This window comes from Prinia subflava, chromosome 1 (genome assembly GCF_021018805.1).
Source record: "Prinia subflava isolate CZ2003 ecotype Zambia chromosome 1, Cam_Psub_1.2, whole genome shotgun sequence".
Classification (NCBI taxonomy): Eukaryota; Metazoa; Chordata; class Aves; order Passeriformes; family Cisticolidae; genus Prinia; species Prinia subflava.
Genome location: NC_086247.1, coordinates 81,366,583 through 81,391,389, shown reverse-complemented (window position 1 = coordinate 81,391,389; position 24,807 = coordinate 81,366,583).

Here is a 24,807-nt window from a genome sequence, read left to right as displayed (position 1 = left end):
GGTGATACTGAAAAACAATGTAGTCATTGGTCACAGCTAGAATGGGTTCGTGGGGGAACAATAAACCTCAATAAGCTCAATAAACTTCATTTCTTCTTATGACAATGTCACCCATCTAGCTGATCAAGGGAAGTCAGTGAATGTAACCTTTTTGGCTTTCCTTCCGAATAAAATTTCCAGCATAAAAAAGGATAAACACATCATGAGATGTGTTCTATAGGTCTTCACTTTAGGGCCAGTGCTCTTCAATGCTACCTAAATGAGTTCAATGCAAGGCCTAAAGATATAATAAGTTTGCCTACAACAATAAGTTGGAAGGAGCTCTAGACTCTCTGGAAGGCAGAGAGGCTCTCCAGAGAGACCTGAACAAGTTAGAGAGCTGTGCAATCAAAAAGTGCTGGATTCTGCACATGGGATGGGGCAAATCTGGATGTACATACAGAGTTGGGTGTGAGGACCTGATTATCAGCACCGCAGGAAGAGACCTGTGGGTCCTGGTCATTGACAAGTTGAATGTGAGCCAGCAGTGTCCTGGCAGCCAGGACGGCCAACAGTGCTGCATCAGGCACAGCATGTTTGGCCATCTGAGCGAGGCACTGTCCCGTTCTACTCTCCCTGGTGCAGCTGCATTTGAACTGCTGTGTGCAGTTTTGGATGCTGCAACATGTGAAAGATATAAAGCTGCGAGAGGATGTACAAAGGAGGCTACAAAGATGGTGAAAGGGCTAGAGGGGGAGCCATAAGAGGAGTGGCTGAGGTTCAGTGCGGAGAAGAGGAGATTGAGAGGAGAACACATTGCAGTCTACAACTTCCTCATGAGAAGAGGAGGGGCAGAAACCGGTTTCTTCATTCTGGTGGGCAGTGACAGAATCCAAAGGAAGTTGTGTCAGGGGATGTTTAAGTCGGACATTTGGAAGAGGTTTCTTCACCCAGAGGATGTCTGGGCATTGGAACAGGTTCCCCAGGGAAGTGGTCACAACACCAAGCCTAAAAGAATTCAAGAAGCCTTTGGACAATTCTCCCAGGTAGGGATTGTGACTCTTGGGGTTGTCCTGTGTAGAGCTAGGAGCTGAACTTCAGTGATTCTTGTGATTCCCTTCCAACTCAAAATATTCTATGACTTTTTGATTTAAAATAAAATGTTCTTTTTCTTTTTTGCGTCCTTTACTCCTTTCTTTAACTTTTATTTTGATTCATAAAATATATTTCAGGAAAGACTAAAAGTTCAACATTGAATATGGAAGGACAGCATATTTCAAGATGCATTTCAAAATATGTTGTGCAGTATATGACTGACACTGAAAAATTTCCAATTTTAATGAATAGAGGGAAAAAATATGACAGTTTTCACAGCGGAATTTACTACTGTCTGCTACCCCGCAATGAAGAAGGTAGATAAGGCCATTTAAAAGTAGCTATTAGAATCAGCCAGCACCCATAAATTTGGAGCTCTTCACTGAGTTTAAGCCTAAGAAGGCATACAGGAAGTGAAAATTAATTAAGGTTACTAATCACACCCAAAATACCCCTACCATTTAACTTATGAGCACAGAGTGAAGAATAGTTTACTGATTTTGTTTGCTTATGAGACTCTTTGGAGGATGAGTAATTCCCAAAATACTAGAGAATTTAAAAAAATAATTAGAGTGTTGAAAAGAGAGAAAGAAAGATTCTGTGGAATTATAGTCCAGAGAACGAAATTGCTATGCCTAGAAAAATAGAAGCAACACCTCTTTCTGTAAAAGGCCTTTAAATAAAAAAGATATTAGCTAAGGTCAATATGGGTATCTAAAATAATTCAGGTCACAATCATCTACCTTCATTTTACAATGCCATAATATGATGAGGGCTTTTTAGACATGAAAGATGCCATATATCTTGGCTTTAATTAGGTTTTTGACACTGCCTCAGATACATTCTCATAAGCAGTCATTTGATGTTTCAAGAACAAACTACACAAACATCAATCAGCAGCGACACTAGTATAGATCATTCTAGTTTAGACATGGGCTTTTTCTCTGAAGCCACTCTCAAGTCTATGATTTTAAGTAAAATTTGCTTCCCATACTATTTGTTATTTACTGTTGCTCTACTATATTATTACATTATTCATTTCTTAATCATGTGCATTTGAATATCATTACTTCAGCTCCAAAATCCTGATGTTTAAAGTCCATATAAAGACAAAAGCGAGTGTTTTAAGTGGTCTTTTAGTTGCTGAGCCAGACACACTTTCCATAGCAATCAGGAGAGTCAAAGTTGGGGTTTTTCATGTTGTTTTGTTTTTGTTTTCCCTTTAAATTGAGATAAAAAATATCTTCTGATATGGGGCTTAAAAAAACACCTAAATCAAAAGGGATACACAAAATTAGGAAGAAATATTCTTACACATTAATGAAACATCAAGAAAACATGCTGCATTGATAACATCCAAGTTTCACACTCTTAAAAACAGGGACAGGACTTCAAAAATTCAGCCATATGTTTAAACCAGAAATCTAAGGTTGTGAGGGAAAAGAAAATGAGAAATCAGACAGCTGCCTTGTCAATTAACATTCACGTCAAAGACAGAATTCTATGATTTTTCATACAAAACGTTAGTTACTTGAAACAACTTGTGGAAAAGGTTTAACTCTTTTGAGGGGAATGATAAATTTATTACTTTTCCAAAATGCAAGGGAAAAGAAGACTTAGAAACTATTAAAATTACTCATTTTGACCTATACTTACAGGAAGAACTTTTTGATCACGGAGATGAAATACCGCATCTTTTGAATGTATGTTGCTCCTGATGAGAGGATGGTAATTACAAGATATAGTAACAGTTGCAAAAAATTTACTTTTAAACCTGATTTGCTTTTCCACTCTCAAAAAACTCTTTTTATATTGAAAAACAGTTTCTTATTTACATCTGGTGCATGCAACACCTGTAGTTGCCACAAAGAATCAAAAGGGACTTCTGCATGTCCTGCCTCTGTGTCTTAGTTTCTTCAAGGAACTTTGAAGTACAGGCCTTTAGAGCCTTTCAAAAATGTTCTCATTGTCACATTGACTTTCATTGTTTAATTACTACAGAAAGTAGTATATATACAGTAAATATCTGCTTTCTTGTTACTATGACATAATTATAACTGGATATCTGTAAGGACTATGACTTTAAATGAGGTAAAAGTATAGAAGGCTACTCTGTTGTACGTTTTTTTGGACTGACAACCTGAATGATATTATAAATTGTATATACTGTATTGCACAAACTAACAGGACAAAAAGGCTATGCATGATAGTCTTATACTAAGGTGAAAAGGACATTCCTGAAGCATATTTTGGACATTCAGAAGACAGTTCTGCTATGTTAGTATTGCCAAACTCATAATTTGATTGAGAATAATGTTAAACAAAGGGCTACTCCTGGCCTTGATCCAAATCCTTTACCAGGTATGAAAACTTGGAGAAATCCTGATCTCCTTACCCAAAAATACAGCCTTCACACTGGCAGTGTAGCTCACACCAGAAGCACACACCCTGCCAGGTTGTTTTGGGAGAGGGCTGAAGGGCACCAGCAGCCAGTGCCTTCTGGATGAGATACACTGCTTGCCAGCAGAGGCATATGCTTGTGGTGATTGGCTCAAATCAAAGCCAAGGGGTGACAGACACTGGCATGCCAGGAGGCAGTGTCATGAGCTGCCTTTGTGACTAAGAGATAACATGTCACTGCTGTTCTCGAATCTGAGTTTAGGAATAGTACTGGTTCAAGATGCTGGCTGAGCCAAGAGTCAAGATTTTGGCCAACAAGCAATATAACTTTTGTTCTCCACATTGGCTCAACCTATAAATCATCATGTGATCTTTCAGGGAGACAAACAAACAGAGAGAGAAAAGAAGTGTTTCATTTGTATCTTGAAAAATTTTATTCTTTGTATTTTATTTTTCTAGCAATAATTTTGAAAAATTTGAATGCTAACGCTGGCTGAACCTTTGCATTTACTAGTCCAATGCAGACTGTTGCTTTTTCATTCAGCTTCCTTACTACACAATTTTGTCAGTGCACAGATATTTAAGTGTCAACTCTTTTCTCTTGCAATGTTGGGCTGTTTCAAACCGAAGCTTCCACATAAATAGGAGCTTGTAGCAGAACTTGAACTAATGAGCACTGAACTTGCATGTCACTTCTAGAATGTGAAGAAACACAAAGAAGCTAAAAATGCTTTCACTGAAAGCTAAAAATTACTATTTTTCCATGTCTGTTCCTAAGTAGCTAGTCACTGACTGAGCAGAAAAGGCTGGAGTATTGAATGTGGGGCAAGACAGCTTACGACTTCTGAAGAGCTGTCACCTTTTTTTGTCCTTTTTAGCACAGCAAGAATTATTTCAGCTGCATCTCAAAAAAAGTTTAAGAGAAAAAACCAAAAACAACCACCAAATAAAAGCTGCCTAAAGTAAACCAAAGAGCAAGGGACTACCTAGATATAAAGTTGCTTAGTAACTGCAGTGCAATCCAGAACGCAAAGTAAATTTTAATAAATAAGAAAACATTTCAAAATCTAAGACATTCACAAAATTAATTCCCAACCAACTATAAATAAAGAAATATTTCTGATCATTTAACAGATCTGGATGGATTTTTTTGTTTGTTTGTTTTAGTAGAAAAAGATATAAGTGTAAATGAGCATAAATAAGAACGTTAATTGAGTTTTCCACTGGATTCTATTTTACTCCTCCTCAACATTTTGCTAGAGGTTGTTTTTTAAGTGCAGTAATAGTAGAAATCTTACAAACACTTAGAGGTATGATCACTCACCCTAATATTTGAAATAGAAATAACTGACACAGTCATTTTTATAGTTTCTTATAGATTAAATGACAGGAAAAAAAGAAGTTCTTTGTGAAGGCAAAGGATGAAAAATAAGTGGAAAATAATTTTGTAATCCATTTGTTGAATGAAAATAGAACTCTGGAGTAAACCAGGTTTTTTCCTTAAATCTCAGGTTAAGGATTTGGAAGGCATTATTTGATATCTCATGATAGTTCACAAAATGTGATTGAACTCAGCAAATGCCATCAGCATGGAGAATGCCTTTTGTGATGTAGCAGTAGATCAATGACAGCATAAATCAGAAAAAAAAAAAAAAAACAACAAAAACCCAAACAAAAACAACCAATGAATTTTAATCCAGATATTTTGCAAATGTGATACTGGAAACATTGAGGAGAATGACCTAGATACTGGAAACCTTGTAGATAAAGATGCAGAAGCTTCGTGAAATGACATTTGAGCTTTGTTACCAAACCAAAAACATCAAACTATACTTCAGGCTTTACCAAAAAACTGCACCTATTTGTTCTATGTTAAAAATCAATACAACTGCAGTCAACACATATATATTTTTAAGGATAAACTTTGCTGCAAAAACAGATTATCAATGCCCTAATATGATCAAAATTTTCTGTCAGTCCTTGTATTGTCATTATTTGTCTCATCTACAAAGCCCCAGAAATGTTCTGCCAGTGCTTGCTACCTATGCTAAATTGAGACATCCAAATCTGGAACCAGGGTAGATCCCAAATTATGTGTGACTGATTTACCACTTTCAAGCTGTTTAATTTTTTAATATAATACAAAGGGAAAGTTTCTAGAAGTTCTCTGTGGGATAGGGAAATGTTCATTGATCACTAGAAAACACTGAGCAATTTCTAGAAAAGATAATTTTTCTGGAATGCAGATTTCAAATATTCTCTGATTAGATTTGCCCAAATCAATCCATACAAGCATTATTCAAGTACAGGCATCCATGGTGGTGAAAGTCAGTTCCCAATCTATCATTCCCTTCCTCTACATATTCTTATCCATATAGGCATGCATGCCTTTCTTTTAATTCTATAGGATACATCCTAGAATTTTTTCTCAGCTTCATGCATCAAGAAGGAACTTGTCCTTCACCCTTTTAGTCCTTTTGAAAAGGTACTGAAAACTTACAGCACATAACTGACCAAACCTGCTCTCTTTTAATTAGACTGCTCAAATGAGCTTAACTGCAGCTTTTAGTAAACTAAGCAAGGGCTTCTAAATCCAGATTAAAGTTTGGCTGTGTACAGAGAGGAATAACAAAGAATAAAAGTTGTTAAAAATGCAGAGACACACAAAATCAACAAAGAAAACTGTTCGGACTGCATCCATTAATATGTGCAGAGTACACATTGTGTACACACAGATACTCTTTGAAGTTGACTTGGCATGTTTCCTTAAATTTTGTCTTGTTTCCACTGTCTTGGTGAGGGAAAACTCAAACAGTGTTTTGTTCTTTTCTTGTTTGTACCGCTGCTAAAGTAAATTTGGAGACCATAAACCTCACTGGAGTCCCACAGGTGCTAATCAGGGCTTGTAGAACTCTACTCTGAGTAATTTCTATTCAGCTGAGATATTCTACACTGTTTAAATAAAAAGTTAACCAACAAAATCATCAATAGCATGCATCTTAAAGCATGAGGGAAAATAATGTCAGGTAAACAATCCTTTAGTATACTTAATAGAATATTCAAAGTTTTGGGGATGCCTTTTGTAAAATATTTAAAAGGAATTGTTTAAATTAAAGATGGAGAATAAAACTATTGCATTCCCTGTGTAAATAAGATGCAAAGCTTTCTCTTTTTTTCAGCATCTCCAGGACCTCTCAAAATTTTGTGCACTTGTTTGTAGAATGAGAAATGCCTGAAATTACTGGACAGTCAAGCAGGGTTTCACACATGATTTGTATTCAAAGCTCAGCTTTCTTTTTGCAAGACAAGAAGCAGCATCAGAAGGTCAGATGTCACAAACCCTCCTCTTACAGTATCACCTAACAACAGCAGACCATGACTTAAATGCACTTGAGACTGTTCTCTTTGAGATACTGACATCTGTTAAACAAATGTTGATACATTTTGTCTGGCAGAGATAACACATCTTTGATTTCAAATTCAATGATTACCAAAAGACATTACAAAAGCATTTATTACCTATCAAAAATATATCTTGAATACTAGTAAATAATTTGGTACAATAGTACTCCCTAAAGTTAAACATTACTACAATTAAATGTTTATTTACATTTGTAATAAAACATTAACAAATATTTTCTCAGTATTTTATTATTTCTTCCTAGCAACAGCCTTTACTACTTCCTTTCCACACCTAAAATAAGCACAATATAAAAGGCAAATCACTTAAGGGCTTCAAACTTTCAAAATTCCAAGCACTCAGGTATTTCACATTCACAACTTGTGTGTTTCCTTTTAGAAACAGACAAAGTATCTAAAAAAGTGTGAAGAGACCTACCAAGAAATTTTAACTCTGTGGAGAACCTATGTAGTAATTTTTGCCATTTTCTGTTTCTTTCGATTTAAATATTCTACAATGTCCCTTTAAAGTTTTTTAAAGATCTTTGAAAATTAGTTATACCTCTGTATAAGGTAGATCCTAGATCCTATTGTTGCTTGTTCTCCTTGCAATGAAAAGAAACAAGCATAAAATTTCTAATTATTAGAATCATGAGGAAACATTAATTTATGATTTGACTACACAGTGATTAAAAAAATACAAAAAACTCCCACCTTATCATTTATATAATTCAGGTAGTTTGCTAAGAGTGAGAACAAGGAATATCTAAGCAAATGTTTTCTCTCTTTTCTGTGCTTGACTGCACAGAATGTAATTTTGCCTTTTCACCTCAAAGAAGTTAATGCTGGCATAGTGGTAAATTCTAACAAGATGCTTTAGGAACAACAGGAAGGAAAATTCTAAAAGCAGTGCAAGAGATGTAAAGGTGAATTTATACAAATGAATTAAACTTGTGAAGTGACTTGTGGTTGATGTTACATACCACCATGTAGAACAAAAGAAAATGAAAGAAAAGAATGCCAAGATATATAATTTTTTATAATATCTCATTTTCCTGAGCAAATCAAGTGCCATAACGAGAAACTGCATTGACTGGGAAAAAAGTTTTTATCAGAGAGTACATAATTTGTTCATTACCTTATAGAATTTTAATTTGCAGACAATTTAAGTGTGAATTTATAGTGACCTTCTAATTTAATCCAGGTTTGTAGAAATACAAACCATTAACAACCCAGAAAGGTAATTTATTGCTCAAAGGAATTTCTCTTTTGTGTTACATGTCAATGAGTATTATTGTCAAAGTTACACTACCTTCAAATTAATTGAGAGGAATATAATTTCAAAATCACAAAATTTCACACCTCCTTGTACAGGGCAATGATTTCAATGCGTGAACCTGCTTTCTTTTCTAAGACTTCTAAGATCCAAGTCTTTGTTGTAGGTTCTTTCAATATATAATTATGCTGCCTTCTGTGAAAAACTTACATTTAGCACAAAAACAGTCTGAGGCACAAATTTTGTTTGCAGTGTTATTCTGACAGCTTGGTCACAACAGAAACTAGAGGGGGTTTAAAGTCCCCAGGGAATGTCTTCCCTCACCTATGGAAAGCTGAAATAATAATGCATGTTCTCTGTGTAGTGTAATCTTGACTGAAAACTCACAGAGAAAACAAGAGCTTTTTCTTCTACTGAGATTCTTAACAAAACAAAGAGTGAAAATATATATTCTTACGTAAAAAATAACTCTGAAAAATTGTCCTGCAGTTCTCCTTAAAAAAACACCAATCAGCCAAAATAACAGCCCTCCAAATCCTGTACAGTAGCAATTCCGAAAGGATGTGGTTTGGGTCTTCAATTGCTTGCTTCCTATTTACTCTTTGAAACCTATTTCAGATAGACCATCAGGTACATAACCTATCTTTTTAAGCCCAGCTCTGGGTCTGCATATGATTAAGAAACCAAATTAGGAAATGAATGACTAAGAGTCTAAAATGAACCTTTGTTCTCCTTAAAGAAACCAACTGAGGGACTGATAGAAAGACATCGGATCCATAATTCTGAATCAATCTGAAGAATTTGCATAGGACTAAGAAGCCAGTGCAGATTTTAGTCTGTATTTGTGATTAATCTCCACAGAGCAAAATATTTGACTATAAGAAAGATGGCTTGCAAAATACTTTTCTTTAATTGCTATCATCAATGACATGTTTGCAAGTATAATTATTTCAGGTCTTATCTAAGGAAGAAGTTGAACTTGACTTCAAAAAGCAAAAAGTGTCAAAGCATAGTTGATACTAGACTTTTATATATTCACATAAACCATACTTTTAAAAGGTGTAAATTTATTTTTAAAATCTTGCTTAAGCCTAATTTTAATGAACGGATTTCAAATTATCATAAAACTTTGAAAATTTCTGAGTCCATCATCAAATTTAGTTTCGTAACAGTAAAGCTTTCTCATTATTGATGATGATAACCCATTCCATACTTACACCATAGATACTCTGATCCTTTTGTTTGAACAGACTACTACTCTGCATATATCCCTCTATTTTAAATTCTGGTCTGAATTTATACTTATGTTGAGACATGGAACAAGGTATTAGCACTACTATTCCTTGTACTGATTTGAAAGCAAAACCAGTGAGACTCCAAATCAGAAATATGATTTTATAGAGAAGAACAAACAACAAGAAAGGTTAAAATAAAATAAAATAAAATAAAATAAAATAAAATAAAATAAAATAAAATAAAATAAAATAAAATAAAATAAAATAAAATAAAATAAATGCAGTATTACAAAGGACCACTGATAAAGTCAGAATGCAAACCTGACACCCTGTTGGTCAGGGTGTTGGAAGCAGCCCAAAATAAGCCCTCCCAGAGTGACAGTTGGGGCTCTGTTGGAGTAGAGATGATCCTCAAGAAAGGGTCCAGTCGTCCTCTGGGAATCCAGTGGAAACAGGCTGCTCTGGGGTTCCTGTGTCCCCATTTTATTTGGGCAGGGAATGGTTGGCTCCTCCCTACCGGGTGGTGCATCTAACACTGGGATGATGTTATGTGTCATGTCACTGGTGAGCTTAATGGCCCATTAACACAAGATATCCCCAGATGGGGAGACAAAGTTGATGAAAGAGATAAGAAACACTGCCTTATCTGGTGTTATCAGGTGTCCCATTAACAGAAGGCATCTGCCCTCTTTCCCCCCTGGAGTTACAAGAGATAAAGAACAATATCTCCCAACTGGTTTCAAGAGATGAAAACAGAATACACATTTTGGTTACATTTTTCAACCCAAAACGTTCCTCATAAATCCAAACCACAAACTAATGAGAGAAATGAGCAGCACCCAGAAGCCTCTGTAATATCTATAGGGAAGATGGATACTCACAAGCTCTCTTGTGAGTAATGTTTATTTTTTAATGTACTGTACATTTATTTTTAAGGTGGTATTTTGGTGCTGGTGAGCAGTATGTCACAAAAGTGACTTTGCATGGTTAGAACTGTGGACTGTGTTCTGGGAAACAAGTCAAATTAAACAAAGAATAACTCATGAAAATGTTGCCCCAGATACAATATAAAAGATGTTATTAGGTGCTATATGTTCTAAGACTTGTACAACATGTTCTAAATCAATTTGCTTGGTGGCAAATTATAAAATGGAGTAAATCTTAAAATCCTAAAAATAAGATGTTTCACTGAGGTTTTTAAATTAGCGTAAGAAACACAGAAGGATTTTTCAGTACATCTATAGTAAGGGGCAAAAAGCTTTCTATTGAAAGAATCCAACAGTAAAGAGACAGGACATTAAACATTAGGTGGAAAAAGGACACTAATTGATGAAGAAGAAATGCCATCTGAGTTAGATTCACATTCATTATTTCAGCTAGGATGGATCAGGCATCATCCAGAAAAGTCCCAATGATAGAAGTAAGACAAATGCTTGTTTCTTAAAATGATTGTTTCCCTCTGTCCTCTTAAGGGGAAGAAAAGTAAAAGAGTATCTTGAATAACTATGCATAGAGCATAGTTCTTTGCAATTTGATATGTATTCTCATGATTAAAATTCAAAATAAATCCAATGCCAGAGATGAGATGAATGTTGGCAGATTTACTTGTACTTGTATCAATAGAAAGTCTCAATGATTATTCAACAGCTGATTTATGAACGCCTAAGACTGAATAATTAGTAGAAATCTATACTCCTTAATGCACATTGCATAAATAGGAAAAAATTGTATCTGACTTCCCTATGAGAGCTTTTCCATTGACTAAATAATTTCTTGAAGATGTCATCCTTAATGCATCCTATAAAATGTTATCCTCCCTGAGTTGTGCATTGCCAACTCCTGCAATATGTTCAAAAGTCCCACAGTGGTGTTATTTTTTTTTTTTTTTTTAATATCAGCAATCAGACTCAAGGGAAGGGATACATGAGAATATTCAGTTACAGTTATTGGGCCAGGAGGGAGGAGGAGTGAAGGAGTGAGACATGAAAGTTTGGGGTTTCTTTTTGCTTACAGAGCTGTTTAGAGAAATCCCAAAAATATCAGTAGCATACATTCAAAAACATTGGAAAATATGTCAGTCAAAAAAGGAACACAGACTCTTTATGCAAAAAAATAACAATAAAACTGGCAACTTCACAACTCTTTGTGGATAAACACTTGATTTTTCTTACCACTCTTGATAGACAGTGTAACAATGGATTTAGTGAGACTGATAAGAAAAGACTCATGTGGATTACCTGAGATATCTATGAATTTGGAAAGGGAATATCTCTTTTATTCAGGAGAAAAAAAGGATAAAATGCAATTTCTCTTAAAAACATGCCTGGGTAAGACTCAGGGGGCCTCTTGCTGAGCCAGAGTACGTGTTCTGCTACATTTGGGTGTGGAGGATGTGCTGCCCCTGCTGTGTGGCTGAATCATCCATGTGACAAGGAGGCACAGAGGGGACTCTGTGCCGCTGTTCAAGACCAAGAGATGTGTGAGGACCCAGGAGCAGCAGTGGCCACCAGTACCAGACAAAAAGGCCACAGAGCTGCCCCCAGAGAGCAGCAGAAGGGAGTCACTTGGTCTCAGCTCCACAAGGAAGGGGGTAACAGAGGGGAGAGGGCAGCAGCACGGCTGCAGGAAGGGATCACTCAAGGAAAGTCTGCAGCCTCCTGTTGGGCATGGCCTGGGACAACTCCCTTAGCCCCACCTCTGAGGAATCTCCCATCCTGAGGCACCTGGGTGCCCCACTCCCATCTGGCTTCAAGATTTCTTCTGTCTTTCTGAGACATGGTGGACAACTAGTTTGACTTGAAACTAGTTGAGATTGACTTTCACTGGAATCTCAGGTTGCTAAGTAATTACTGAACTTTGGTCGCCAATAAAATCTGACACAAGGTTTTGTGTCACAATTTTCCTACAAATGAAGAATCCTCATAGAAATATTGAATCCTTAGTTGCTACAGGCCAAGTGTTGCCTTCATCCTCATTCATACCATTTCAAAAATGTATCAGTCACTTTGCTGAGTGTGGGATTTTGCTCTGGGTTGTTCAAGTAGCATGCTTCAGATGATAGTTTCTTAACAATTCTTCTAATTAAATTCTAGAAAGGAGTCAGACACTGTCCTTCCATCCTTTCATGAGCGCTTAGAGACATAAAATTCATATGCCTTTCACTCACTCTACTGTTATACATCACAAGTTTTACACTTCTTTTTACAGTTCCTTTTATACCCAGAACAACCATTTCACTGTGTGTAAAAGCTTGTGGTGTATGTAATGGCAGGATAAACAATTACAGACTGTGGATGACATATTGTACAAAAGAAAGGAAAAAGCACAGCCTGAATGATTGTGCAGACTAAAGAGAATAATAACAGGGGGTAGCAGAGAAGAGAAATAAAGGAGGCAAAAGCAAGTGTTAGATTAGTTTGACAGTCTATTTTCCAAATAGAGTAAACTGACAGAATAAACTGGCAACACAATATTCCCTTTTGCTTACTTAAAGCCTGCCTAAGGATAGAGAGGATCGTTTACTATGGTTTAAATTAGACATGCAAACCCAGAATCTCAAAATTATCCATACACCCAGTTTCCTGTGAAATAACTGTTAGGTTATAGTCTCCTTAAGCCTGAGTTCATAAACTGTGAAACAGGGAGAAAATGAGGCATGAAAAATTTCAATGATCAGTGCTGCATCATATGATAGGTGAACTGAACACTTATGTTAATAGATAGTGAGGGCAGAGGGAGGTCTGTACAGTCCCTGAGGGAGAAACTGATATCAAGGTCAGATGGAATTGGTGGGGCTGAACAAAGGCCAGCCAAGGGGAGAAACCAATATGTCTGTCACACCATATTCCTTCTAGGTCCATGACTTCCAGCAAACACTTTTTTGGCAGGGTAGGGTCCACACAAGTTCATGACAGGAAATCCGGTTAGCAAAAATATAGGCTTGCATTGTTTCAAGATTATTTACTTCTTGTTTACCCTTAAATAAGTCCCAGGCTTGTCAACATTCCACTGAAGTGGGAGCTAGATGTCATTTGTCATTTCTTACTTTAAAATATTTTATTTTCCTAGATACAAGGAGAAAAACAAACTCTGTCTCTCTACTTTGCAAACATAGGAAGCAAGATAGTTATTATATCATTATTATTATAGGCCTGTAGCCTGGTTTCTCGAGAAAATAGTTCTCTCAATTTCTCCCTGAAATCCTTAGAACTTGTTGGTCAATTTTGATCATGTCTAACAGAGATATAGGTGATATGATTTGGTAAGTATCTTAAAAATAGAAAACGATATATAGAGAGACTTTTAATAAAACTTTCAATGAAGGGAAGAAAGATGAGTCAAACCCACCATTTCCCAGGGACCTTTTTAAAACACATATTTCAAGCATCACTGGTTCTATATAAACAAACTCTTGACAAATTCTCTCTGTACCCTATTTTCCATACAGGAATTGGCTCTTATATTAAGCAGACTCAAGTCTTTTTAAAACTCAGCAATTAACATAGGAGAAAGCTATTATAAATGCCCAAACCTCAGGAAAATTCTAATATAAGTTCACCCTTGTATGCACAACCACAAATCTAACTACAGGACTTGAATATTAAATGAATAAAGCTTCATAACTTCTGCTCAGATGGAAATATTTTTCTGGTTGTATCTGACTGGTATTTAGTAGTCTTCATCATGGCCTAAGCATTATAGAAGGCACTATGCAAACACAGAACAAAAATCTATTCCCTCGGCAGAAAACTCACTGCCTTGAGTAAATGTCTGAAGGAAACAGGAAAGGGAGTGGGAGAAAGAATGGAAAAGGGAAAGAGTAGACATTACACATTACTTTCTTTTTTGCTGTTATATAAATGTGGTTTTTTATCTTATTTTCTTTTAGCAGTTTTAAGATGATAAATATATTTCATTAGAATCAGTTGATTTTCACTTAGTTGTGCTATGGCAACTATGATCAGTTCTTGACAGAATCTAATGTACAGCTTTTCTGATATACAGAACTATAAAATTCAAAATTGATAAGAACTGGCAGAACTGTGTAAACTTCAATCACATCCAAATGTACTCATGTAAATAGTTGTGTCTAAATAGTAAAAAATCAATTTAAAAAAAAAGTATTCCATCCTTAAAAAAACCCGAAAATTAGGATTTTGACTCCTCCTTGTATGAAACATAATAATTTAGATTAAAATATAAAGAAATTAAAATCATGTTTAAAAGAACACAATTTGTTTGAGAAATATATTTATTCCCTTAAAGATGCCACTGAGTAAAGTGCCAAGAATCATCAATGTTTACCCAAATACACACAGTCATCATATTGATTTTGAGAACAACTCCAGAGTCATACAAATATTATTTAGATCACATTGAAAGACATTAATTTTACTTCACAGAGGAGGTAAAGCTAAAATTTCAGATGAAATAATTATAATTATTTGATTTGTCGAAGTTAGCAGCCTCAAAGCTAACATCATTGTGACTCTGTTGTTTCTATCCATGTATTTTTTTGCAGTACCCTAAAGAGATTTCAATTAACAGTTCAGGCTCTGGCTACATTAAAGATAACATAGAAGTCTTTGAACTGAGAAGACAGTAGAAGTCCTTTAAGACAATAAAGATTATAAAGCTCTTTAAGAAGAACTTTGTAGCTGGGAAAAAGAAATCTCAGTCAGCAGGCAGAGATCTAGCTATGAAGTGTCTTTCTAGATTTTAATAAAGAAATCCAGAATGTATGATTTCAATGGGGTTTGACCATTCAGTAGAAATGACCTTCAAATCACTCACCAATTTGTATTTGCCTCTTCACTATTCCTTCTTCCATCAAAACAGGTAAGAAGCAAAAACAAATTAAAAAAAAAAAGGCAACAAATGAAGCAAAATATTTAGTCCTCCTCCTTGTCCTAGCCTCTGATAGAACTCTCCTTCTTAGTAGAAGAAAATACAGGACTCTGGTCATTTTCCAATTATGTTTAAGTATATTATTATATACTGTGGTGATTAAATAGATATATAGGCAAATTGATGGTCTAACATCAATTTTTACAAAGAAAAAAAAATACTATTGCTAAAAACTGAAATTGAATAGTCCAGATATTGTTTTGGAATGTTTTGGATGGTTTTATGGTTTTTATTAAAGTTAAAAAAAATCAAGACATGACCTCGGGATGGCAGAACTCAGAATGACAGCTCTTCTTTTGTAGCTCATAGTTCTAGAAAGTTACACTGATTTTTATGAGTAAGTAAAGGACTCAGAAAAATGTTGACAGGTGACTGAACATGATATTTTTCAAAGCTACTTCATTAAAGCTGTGTCAATAAAAGTCACAATTTTTAGCACTGAAGATTATTGATCAAAAACTCTATACCCCAATATCTGTGCTAATGAAAGTGTGATACATACAACAATAAGTGGCAGTGAAATCCCAATAAGTTTAGAGAAGCAGTGCTTCAAATCAAGCCCATTGACACTGGAACTTCTTTTCATTGTATGGAAATGAATAAACTGCTATGAAAATGTTCAAATGAAATTTACTGTAGAATATTATTTTTCTCTGTGTCTCTCATTTTCTGTTTAAAAAATTCCCCTGTTGAAATAATTGAAACACCAATTTTACGTAAAATTTAGCCTTGAAGCATAGACCAGAAGTTTTATTACTTGGAAGATGTAATAGAAGAAAATTTTCTGCCTAATTCTATGAATTCTGCTTCAGGACTGAACCATTATCAAATAAATTAGAAATGTGTACTGCTTAGGAACAAATTCCAATGGTGATTTAAGTGGCATTTTATTTGCATTAATAATTTTAGTGCCAGAATTGCATAGTTACATATTGCTATGGTTGGGGGATTTTAGTAATTTCATTTTTTGCGTATAATCATTCTCATTTAATGTTCAGAAAACTAAGATTTTAGCCAGGTACAAGTTAAGTATTGAAAAAAAAAAATCTGTCCATGAAAAACCATGTTGTCATGTATTTAATTTCATGTTGAATGAGAATGAAAGCCCAACTTAGGACTTTTTGTGTTACACAAAATATTTATAACACATTCCTTTACAAGCTAATGAAAATATTTTACTTTTTACCTGTATAATTCTAAATGCTACTGTACAAATGTTATTCCAGTAATTATACAGAAGGGTTTTAGGTGAAACTGGTTCTTGAAAAATGTTTAGTCAAACTAGAATTTTCCATGGGACCTTTATAAACACATATTTCAAGCATCAGTTGTTCTATACAAATGCTTGAAAAGCTCTTTCTGTACTCCACTTTCTAATGGGAATTGTCTCTTACATCAAAGAGGATCACAGATTTCTGTAGAGCTGGGTCATTTTGCATTAAAACAGCTCCCTCCTCACAGCCACCACAAACACGTGCACACATACCCCCATAGGTGCAAATCTGCTTTGTAGGAGGTATGTCTCTAATGCAGAGATTCTGATGGAGGTGGCACACACAACATCAATTTCATCTTAAGTTTCAGTTTGAAGGATTTTAAAGCCTGCATGTTACATTAAAACTGTCAGAAAGTTGCTTCTTTTAGGCCCACAGGTGAGCTAGCAGGTACAGATAAGCAAATAGCAATGAGACATTAGTTCTGAACCCTTCTGTATGGTCCAAAATTATTCACTCTGATCACTCTGCTTTTTTTGTATGATGCAGTTTCCTGCAGGGATTTTGAGATGCAGGTCAAAGTGAGAAAAAAATCTTTGAAGTATTCAATTTATATGGATGAACCACAGCCAACCAAAATGATTCTTTGACAAGCTGTGTGTAGAATTCATCTTGAGGTGCAAATCATTCCAGAGAGGAAGGATGGATAAACTACTCAATTTTCTTCTTGATAAAATAATGCAGGGAAAAGGGAGAGAAATCACATTTTAATATAACATTCTCTATCCTTATTTCCAATTAAAACTGGATATCAGCACCAAAACCCTGTAGTGGATCTCATAGAATCTACCTGTCTATGAGAAAAATAATTCCTTTTTATGAAAAAAAACAAACAAACATGAGATCAGCAACAAAATGAAAGAAAATGATTCAGGGTAAATAGATAAATGAAATGCACTCAAGGTTTTTCAGCTTCAGCATCATTACTAACATAAGTAAGAACACCTAAAAAGTGACTGGTGGTAATCACACACATACCCAAAACACCCTTGTTTGTTTATTTGTTTTTCCTTCTTAAACCAAGGATTTTTTCTGTCTTAATGCCACAGTAGTATCTTGTAATTTACCTTATAGATATTCCTGAGCAGCACTGAAGACTACAAAATGCTGAAAAACTTAAAGCACAAATTGGTCAGCAGTGCAGAGATGATTTATAACACATTTTTCAACTATTTCCAGAATTCAGATTCATGGAAGAAAAAAGTATAGATATGAAGTCAGGATGATAAGTGTTCCTGCTTCTTCCGTGGAATTGGAAACCAGAGAAGTGCTCGAATCAATATGTTTTATTAATCACCTAAGTATCAGAAAATGGTATATTTTAATATATAGATTTTAAATAATTTCTATATTTACATTTTCTTAAACTCAAGAAATTAATCAGAAGGGGAAAGCAATTGGTGGGAAATGGAGAAATAAGAGTTCAAAGGGCAATAATGAACTGTTGAGATCATCATTCAGAGACACCATTGATACCAGATAATTTTAAATTATTTGCTTCACTTTACTTGGTGACATCCAGTGCCTCATTGACAATAAATAGTGACTGATTATGATTAGATGCCATTCTTGCAAAAATCACCTTTGGGAACTGTTATTTTGCAGACTGGTTCTAAGGCGTCAGTGAATCACTGTCTCACAGCTATATTTTATAAACAAGAGACAGCGCTTTCTGGAAATAGAAATGGTTATCTCAGGTTGAAATTGTTGCAGGGAGGGGGAAAGAGCCCCTCTCTAGTGGAACAGAGAAATAATCTTTCTTTTTTTTGCAGCTAACCAAAGATTTGAGGAATACAGCTAAAATATTGAGTTCTGGATGCAATAATTTTTTCTTTTTTCTTTTTAATTAAGACTTTGGGGCTGCTGTTGGAATGATTCTAATATCTTCTGTTCCATTCCAATGAGCAATGACTGAACGATGTCAAGTTTTTTTCTGAGCTCAGACAGTGGACGGTTCTGCCTGTTACCTGTGAGTGAGACTGTAGAGTTCCTTATTTTCAAACATGTAAGGAATTAAAAATGTACAATGTGATTTAGACATCAGAAATTGACTATCAATTAAGTTTACCTTTGAAAATAGAGCTCATTAATGCACATTCATATATTTAGACTTGTAGGGTGACTGGATGAAATACAGATTATTCATAAAATACTATTTTCATGTGGTGTTAGTTTCCAAAATCCAATTTCTATTTGATAGTTGATTACTTTTTGATTGTAATAAATGGATCTTGCATTTACTTTAAAAACATAGCTGTAAAAATTGGTATTGATCAATATCCACGGCTAGCAACCAACAATGAGAATCTCAGACTAAATAAGTAACCATTCCCTTAGAAATGAGAGAGTGAGTGGGCGATGTAGAATGGAACAGACTGCTGGGCTCTTAAAGACACTATTTGAAATGTCATTATTTGGAATGTCGAGGTTAACCTTGACTTCATCCTTTGACTTCTATGAAAAATGAAGAATGTATTAGGAAATGTATTAAAAATGTTAGGAATCCTGGACTTGAGTAAAATTTTTATGTGTCTTGAGTCAATAGCACCTACTTCATTTCAAGTCATGGTATTAATTTTAATTTATGTAAATATTCTTAACTTCCCACAGCAAAAGGATGTCCATGATAACTGTCAAAGATGGACAGTCTAGTTCAGTTCTCCAATGCATTCAAGTTCTCAGAACCGTTATTATTAAAAAAACCCAAGCAAATAAAAAAACCCAAACCCTACCCACCCTTAAAAACCATTCTGGCAATTCCCTCTTTTATGAATCCAATTGAATTCTTGCAGGCAACACTGATTGTGTTTGATGATCATGGCATAAATCTATGGCAGCAACTCACTGAATTATTGATCCAGAACTGGTATTCTTTGTTATTTTGTTAATATGAACAATAAAGAGCATTATCAACAATCCTAAGAAAAAATTGTTCTTTCTTGTTTTCTTTGGTGCTAATACTGTAAATTTAAAGGAGTGGGAACTGGATCTTTTCTGTTTGCCCAAAATAATGTATTCAATCAGAAAATATCAATCAATTGAAATAACTAATTTGAATCCCATGTCTAGTTTAAAAAAAAAGAAAAACCAAACAGAAAAACCTTAAATAGCTCAATAAGGTAAAAAATAATTGGTTTGAGTTCTCCAGGTTAAAAATGTTTAAAATTTTAAGTAATGTTTTGAAGCATAACCCAGTAATTATAAACATCTTCTAAAAAGATTTTTAAAAATTATTTTAATGACATTTCTCTTAACTGATGTTTCAGATAAAATCCTAACAAAGCTCACTATTTTGATTTATATGCCCATTAAGGTTAGGATACTTGAAATTCCAGAAAAATAAGTTGAGAGGACTGAAAAGTTTTTTGTTAATGTGGTTCTACCTGTCAATTTAAAATTTTAATTAATTCTATTTTGAAAGTTCAAGGTCTAAAGACCTTTTTCTATTGTTCGTCAGAGTCTTATCATCGACAAAAGCTCAACAGTACAAGTTGCATCAAAGTTATATTTCACATCCCCACAGTCACATCAAGACTTTGCTTCTGAGATTTATACACACTGCTAAACACAATAGAGAAAGCAAAAGAACCTCACTTCCTTGCCCTGGAATTTAAATTTCTTACTATGGAAAACACACCTGATGAAACAGTTACTGCCAATACTCCATTTATTTCCCACTCCATTATGCAATGCCAGCCACTGAGGGGAGTAAAGGCAAAAAGCTGGGAAAAGTTTTCTTTCCCCCTTTTTGAAAACAAGTAAACAGCCTCCACAAGACTGCAGACAGTAGAAAATTGAGCTTCCCTTGTCTCCAGAACTCTCTTCTACTCCATGATTTTCCCAGCTTTAGAACCCTCAAGTACTGAACATTTCCAATGTTTTGTAATTTTACAGCAGGAGTGAAATTTGTAGGCCTCTGTTTTTTTTCTCATTTCATTGCTAACTTTACTTAATCTGTTGTCTCTCCATGTACAGTCTATAAGGAGGTCATGAAAAGCCAGTAAGGTATTTTAAAAGCCAGTTGAGAAGTATTAGTCATTGAAACTTTTAGTATAATGTGAGGGGAAGAATACATCCTGACTTCCCACGTTTTCTGTCAACATCTGTCAAGCTCCTGAACTACACAAATGCATGTAGAAAAATTATGTAGGTGCCTATGACTAACAGATACACATCTTTAGCCCTACTTTAATTGTAAGTGCAGTAGCACTAACAAGTTATCTCTAACCCAAGTTAAAGAATACCAGTTGATTTGTTCAGAACATTTAACTAACCGATTCAATTTCCTGTTGGTGTTAAGAAAAAAAAAAAGGGAAAGAAAAAAGACATAACAAAATATGAAATTTAAAATTTACAGCTTATTCAAATTATTCATGGTACTGGATCCCTAACTACTCAAACAAGCCTGCTTATGAACCACTTTTTAGTAGCATATATATGCATAAGTAGATTATTTAAGCCATTAAGCCAGTCCAAAGTGGGGAGTGTCTAGAGATGTGTTTCTTGTTCAATGGATCTTACTCACAAATCTTTACATATAAGAATAGCAATATTCTGAGGAAAAGGCCTTTTTTAATATGACCTTGATTTTCTAAATTAACTATAATTTGTATGAAATGTGGAAGTCCTTGAATGTTCATTCTTGTTATGGAAGTAGTCATACAACCTTAAAAATAGTCATTTTCCTTGATCATAAAATGATAATGATTCAAAGTTGCCACCAAAGTTTTTGAGTCAGAACATTTTGAATTAATTTTTGTCAGCAGCAACAGACACTACCTCAACTACCTTTCACAGAAGCCACTGGGACTAAATAATCTATGACTACTATATCTTGCATCCTCAGTGCTCTTTAGCCTTTACCCACCATGCACACTCTAAAAATCTGAAGCATACATTTTCACATCTATTGAACATCTGGTTAAGTGTTTTTCACTAAGCAAATGCAATTTTTACTAGCTGGAACTTATGTTGCTCCTGCCCTAAGAAAGTGGAAGACTGATACTCATTGTCCCATGGCCAAAACACTTCTTTAAGAAAAGCTCTGTAGAACAGCTGGTGGTGTAATTTTGTTGGTTATTCATTTTTCAATGTATGATACCTTCCTATAACAATGAAACAAATGAAGAAATGCAACAGTAATTAAAACTGTGTTAATTATATCTACCAACAACCTAGCCACCTTCAAATCTTTCCTCAAACACCAGTGAGTTTACAGATCACAGAATGGTGGAGGTTGGAAAGGACCTCTGGAGATAATCTGTTTCATTTTGCCTGCTCAAACAGGGCTGCCAAGACCTGCCTGTCCAGGACCATGTCCAGACAGTTGCTGAGGTCCAGAAAGAAATGAGAACATTTCTACTTTCAGATGTAGCAGAAGAAGAGTCCATGAAATGTGGATGCTACCAAAGATGTAAAGAAATCATAGAATAATGTGATGTTTTTGTGGCATACTTTATATTCTCACACAAAGATTAAATACTCAAAGTGCTATAGAAGTAGATGAGGAGAAAATCTAATAGGGTTAATCCTCTCTGCAAATTTAGGATTTAATTTAAGAGGAAGCTATCACAAAAGATTCTATGACATTTCTTATCTGCTAGGTTAACAAAACAGAGATTCAAACCATAAATATATTTATAAATATAAAACTATATTTCCTAGATCTGAAATCACACACACCAATTTTACTGCTAACTGTAGCCAAATCAGCCCTTCATGTAAAGTTTTACAAGATTTTTTGCTTAATACATAAGATTCTCTTGCATATGAAAAGAATATTCTTGCTTTGCTACATGTGTAGATACAAACTGGATAGAAAATCAACCTGAAATCTATGGTGAATTGTTTGGAGTTGTAATTCACAACACATTTGTAGGTAAGTCACTCCCGGAAGACTGGCCACTTACTGCTCTTCTCTTTGTTTCCCTTTCTCAACACCTATGGGGTGCTCCCTCCCTCCTTGCTGCCATCACCTTTACTGAAATCATAATTGGTTCTAAGACCAACAATGTAATATTCAAAATAAAATTTGGATCAAAGTCGTATCAAAATTGTATACAGCTAAATTGAGCTATACCTGTGTATATTTAATTCAAATTGTTGAAATTTTAAATTGCCAATTAAAGACATTAGTGAAAGTCAATACAGCATTATTTCAATGACTCCAATATAATCCCAGAGCAATCAATTTAGATCAGAATGAGTTTATTGTAAAGTGCCAAAGGTAGGGGAAAAAATGCTTCCTTAGCACTACAAAGTAACGATCTCTCAAATGAATAATGCCTGTTCAGAATTTAACTAGATAATTACTTCATTTGCATTTGCTAAGGTGATAAGAGGAAAGAAAAGACAGCTCAGAGGGAAATGATGTAACTGTTAAAAGGTGACATGCAAAAGACACTGTTCCTCAAAGTTCTGGCTTACCAACAGAGTCAATTTTAAAAGGAACACATCCATTAACCTGTCGTTATGGTTTTCGGATGGCATGGAAATAACGACATGACTCTTGGCATGATGATGAAAATGAGAGCAATCTTTATTCTTCTACATTGCCTTTATAGAGTATTTTGGCATAATTCATATGATTGGTCTTTAGAGTCTGCACCCTTTTTGTAAACACCTTTTCTAGTAAACATGTTGGAAAAACACCACCTGCTGATGGTTTTTTACTTCCAAGGATTGTTTTGGTTTCCTCCTTAAGATTTTCCCAGGCCAGAATGAGAAAGTTGCTCGCCTGTCTTTTACACAGACCTGGGCAGAGCCTGAAGCCTAAATTCAGATCAATTGTCAGCCTCCATATTAACCCAAGCATCCTTGTGGAAAAGAGACAAAGCAAAAAAAAAAAGTAATAAAAAAATACCCTACATCACAAGAATCTCTGACAGGGAGTTCAGACTGACTGCAGGCTGAACCAATCAGATGTATTTCAATTCTTGTTTGTATATAATGAATTTGAGGACTTTGAGTACTGGCTAATAGAACACAAAACTGCTAAGATCTATTTCCATATCTATTATTGCAGCCTTGCAGAACAGCAGTTGTGCTATTCATGGTTACACATGCAGGAACAATACTAAGAAATAGACTGCAAGAAAAATAATTTCATCCACTTGTAGTTGCCCTGGAATGACCCCTTCTTTTACCAAAGGTGAAGACTCCCTCTCTTTTTCAGTTTTAGGCTATCACATTTAGGTTTTGAAAAGAAGATTAAGCACCTGTTTGTCTTCAGGTGTAGAAACTAGATTTTTGAAATATGTAAAGTTGTGTATGTGCTGTGATCACTTTCACCTCTAAAGCTTTCTAGCTGGTGGTGCATATCCACAAGCACAGTGTACTTCTGATGGTGTTATATGCTTTGTACCAGTATTTTATGGACCTGGGCTCCAGGTCCATATTAATAATATTAATATTATTTATTTGAAGAAATCTCTCAACAGTCATAGGATATATTTCTAAATCCTTCGACCTCATGATGAAAATTTATTTTCTTTCAGGTGTGTATCTCAGAAGGTACTGGAGCTTTTCAGTTTCATTCACTGTGTAAGAAACTCTGAATAGTTACCTTCTATATCCATTTAGATGCTAAAGAGATATTCATGGAGTGTATTAGTTAAAGTGACAATTTTGTCATCTGTTTTATTTCAGAGTTAAATCTGTAAGCAGGATAAGCAAGAACATTATTCTGAACATGATGAGAAAAGATCTCTAACTGTTCTACACAGGATATGCCTACCAGTCTTTAATGAACCAAGATTAGATGACCTGAATGAATGGCATCTTGGAAGGCTGGTAATTTCTGCCTCATTTCTGAGTAATTTTTAAATTATTCTAGAGCATTCAAACTAAACATTCTATGCAGATAATCAAGGAGGCAAAACCCAGTATCTTTTTTGAGAAGGAGGGGAGGCAAAAACACTTAAGTTTTTTTTACCAAAGTGAAAAAAAAAAAAAAAAGGAAAAAGATTCAAGAAACTATTACTTAGGTCAGAAAGATTGTTTTGTGGTTGTTGTTGTTGTTGGGTTTTTTGGGGTATTTTTTTTTTAAGAAAGAAAACTCATCTAAGACTCATTAAAATCAATGATAAATTTCATAGTGATAAAAAAAAAATCAAGCTGAAAGAAACAATAAGGTGAAAAGTTAACTTGAACACAGTTGAAAGCCAGCCTGGTGGAGAGTGAGACTGAGGTTGGTCTGTACTGATCACTGATCAGAGAAGGAAAGCTAAAGGCAAAGCATGTC